The sequence below is a fragment of the Neophocaena asiaeorientalis genome, unplaced genomic scaffold (genome assembly GCF_003031525.2).
Source record: "Neophocaena asiaeorientalis asiaeorientalis breed wild unplaced genomic scaffold, Neophocaena_asiaeorientalis_V1.1 scaffold220, whole genome shotgun sequence".
NCBI lineage: Eukaryota > Metazoa > Chordata > Mammalia > Artiodactyla > Phocoenidae > Neophocaena > Neophocaena asiaeorientalis.
Window position 1 is genome coordinate 8,319,246 of NW_020174042.1, and position 4,051 is coordinate 8,323,296.

The following is a 4,051-nucleotide window of genomic DNA, read 5'->3' on the forward strand; positions in this document are numbered from 1 at the left end:
GGTTTGAGAATATGATGGAGGGACCATAATTTAGTACTTGGTGTTCCCAGGGTTTGTTTGAAATCACAGGATATCATGACAGATTTTCAACACATGTATTAAAGTGAAGGGGAAAAGTGAGGGGAAGAGAAAGGTATCGTGGGTAGTAGAATACAAGCAAGATAAATGGAAAAAAAAAAAAGAATAATTGAGTATTAATTGCAGAGTGATAGCAAGGATAATTAAAATTATTTAACTTTATTTAATTTTAGCTTTTTCATGTTAATTTAGGTCATAGAATATGACATAATTGATGCATAAACCTTATTTTAAATTAATATGATTATCTTTACATTTTGTCAAAAGCCCCTGAATTAGTAAGAAACATATCCTTGATCATACTGCTTACTATTGTATAAACAAATGTCAATGCCAGATATTAAGGGAGTAATTTTTATCACCATTGCACAACACTAACAGATATTTCTTCAGCTCAATATTTCACTTTTATATTTAACAGATAAACCAATTTGCTACTAAGTTTGTTTCTCCAGCCTGGGCTGTAAAAAAAGCAGCATCTTCTGGGAAGCTTTGCGATTAATGCAGTATTACAGAGATGCCAAGACACAACTTCAGTGAGATCCATACTTACTCAGGTAAATTCAACTAATTCTTGTGCTATGTTAGCTAAATGGTAAACTATTTACTTAGTCATTCTACTTACAAAACTTGTTAGATTTTACATTAGGTCAGAATTTCATCAAATGCCTATCTAAAACTTATGTGAAGGTGGATGTCTGTGATACTGAAAATAATTAAAAATATACTGACCTCTACGAGCTTCAAGTTGTGCAGTGCTCTAGGCCATTAGCATCCATATTTATCCTGAGAGAATACATATTTAGAAACGCAGATAACTGGTACTGTGATGCCATCTGCCTCTGTCTTAAGGATGATTACCATTATTTTCTTGGCACTTATTTGGTAACAGGTTAATGGCATTCTTTGTAAAGAGTGCTAGTTCATTTTTGAGCTTAGCTCTGTATATTTAATAGAGAATTCCTTTGGATTCTTTTTAAAAAGTTCTGTCTTTTATTATAAATGCTTAAATAACTTTTGTTTTTCCAACTTTTTACTATGAATATTTTTCAAGCATATAGAAAATTTGGAAGAAAAATACAACAAACACTCCTATCACTCATACATGTACCATCTTGATTCAAGAATTGTTAATATTTTTCAATATAAGCTTGTGTGCGTGCCTGTGTGTGTGTACGTGTGAGTTTGCCAAATCTGTTTCTAAGTGCAGACTTGATGATATTCTTCCCCAAAGATTTTAGCTGCATCCCCTTAAAACGGCATTCCACTACAGAATCACATCATTAACACTCCCAAGAAAATTAACATTAATTCTATAATATTATCTAATACCCAGACCACATGCAAATTTCTTCATTTGTTCCGCAAATACATTTTATGTCATATATTGTATAGCTGGTTTGTGTGTGTCTCCTTAGTCTCTTTTAATTAGAACAGTGTTCTCCCCAGCACTCCCCGCCCTCAACACACACACATTTTCTTTTCTTTGGCACGGGACTTTTAAAGTGTTCAGGCCAGTTTTTTTGTATAATGTTCTACGTTCCAAATCTGTTTATTTTTTCATAGTGCCATTTAACTTGTTCATCTCTCCTGTCTATTTCCTGTGAACTCAGTTGAGTCCTTAAGTCCATCTTAAACATTTGATCTAGCTACACTCACTTATGTTGATCTTTTTTATCATCACATGTACGTAAGACTTGGCCTTATCCAATAAATCTTGGCCTTATCCAATAAATCGTTCTAATTTCATAAAATGTAATACATTTAGTGAGACCACTCTCCTGTGCTTTATGATTTCTTAGAAAAACATACACTGTACATTTACCAGTTGAATCATACTATTCATATTCAACCTCTTTGTATTCTTATCCAAACATTTTCATTTAGAATGTAGCATACTACTCTAAAAATTATTCTTTTCCTGTCAGTGTGCCATCATTTTTTCTTAGTATTATCTGTTGTTTGATTTTAACTTAATATTAAATGTATTAATATGCAGTTAAACTGTATTAATATGCAGTTAAAATCTTAGAACTATCTAAACAACTGGTTGTCTGCTTCTAGAATAATAATATATATTATGAATATATTAGAATGAATGCTTTTTATAAAAACTAAATTCTTTAGTGTACCAGTGAAGTGTGAGGGAAATCTGTATGCTATTTCTATAACGTGTAATGAGTATCATGAAGTAAAATAGTCTATAAAAAATTGTGAAATTTTTAATCCAAACTATGAATATCTGGAAAACCAATGTCTGAATGTTTCAGTGACTGCAAATTAAACTTTTATATATAGCAGATATATTTCTGGCCCAGAGGGCACAAATTCAATTACAAAAAGACACAGTAAAATGTACAGCACCTTGCATCAGAGAATCATTATGTATAATACAGAAAAGAATTAAAGCCAGAAAAGGAGATTTTTTCATCCATTTAATTAGTCATTTAAGTTGAGAATTAGAGAGCTGGTAAGCCCTTGAGGTATGGTATCTGGAAGAGGAGGCCAACGTTCTGAAAACTTATTAAAAGCTAATTTACCAATTTTCCAATCTTAATTTTAGCTGATAGTCTTCTTGAATATATTTGCCCACTAGGAACAAATTATTCTTGTGTTCAATTAATTCATTTAACAAGTACTTATTGAGTGCCTACTATGTCCAGGAATTTTTTTTTAATGTTGTGCCCATAACAGAGAGCATAAATAACAAAAAGTCGCTGCCCTCACTGTGCTTAAGGGAGGTGAACAACAAACACATAAAACACATAAAATGTGACATCTGGTAATGATAAGTGCTATAAAGTCCCAACTGTACCTTCTCTCCCTTTCTTTCCTTAGTAGATCTCAGTGGTCTAGATCTGGTATCCATCCCCTGGCAAGTAGCCAATGAAAGGAGTAAGTCATATACGGATCCACGGTCCCTACTTTGGATGAATGAGCCATGAGACTATCTAGGGAAATAATAGTACAGGCTGAAGGAACTGCAAATACAAAGACAAATTCCTTAATAAACATTTATTTTAAGAGACTAGACTAGAAAAAAATGGCCATAAGAACCCTAGACTGCGTATGTCCTCACTTGCTACAAGTTGAATATTCTTTAAAATGATCCCATGAATACAGGCGTTTAATATATTCAATATATTTCAGAATGTTAAATTATCTTATCCATGAGGATAACCTATTTCTCTAATTATTTAGATCTTTATGTCCTGTAATTGGGTTTTAAAACTTTCTCCATAGATGTCTTGCATAGTATTTTAAAAGTTTATTACTAGGTACTTCATAGTTTTTCTACTGCTCTATGTTTCCTATTGTTTTCTAGATCAGCGGTCCCCAAACTTTTTGGCACTAGGGACTGGTTTTGTGGAAGACAATTTTTCTATGGGGGGTGGGGATGGTTCAGGTGGTAATGCGAGCCATGGGGAGTGATGGGGAGCAGCAGATGAAGCTTTGCTCGCTTGCCTGCCACTCACCTCCTGCTGTGCAGCCCAGTTCCCAACAGGCAGAGCAACGATACTGGTCCAAGTCCTGGGGGTTGGGGACCCCTGTTCTAGATGATCATTGCTGGTATAGAGAACTGTTAACTGACTTTTAAAAACTGATCTCGTGGGCTTCCCTGGTGGTGCAGTGGTTGAGAGTCCGCCTGCCGATGCAGGGGACACGGGTTCGTGCTCCGGTCCAGGAAGATCCCGCATGCCACGGTGCGGCTGGGCCCGTGAGCCATGGCCGCTGAGCCTGCGCGTCCGGAACCTGTGCTCCGCAACGGGAGAGGCCACAACAACAGTGAGAGGCCCGCATACCACAAAAAAAAAAAACAACTGATCTCATACCCAGCATCTTTGCTGAACTTCCTGATTTGTTTTACCTTCTTGAGTTGTTATAATATCCATATATAATATTGCTCTTTGGCTTTTATAATACTTTTCCTTGAATTCTCTTTTGATAGATATTAAGATTGGTACTCTAGCCC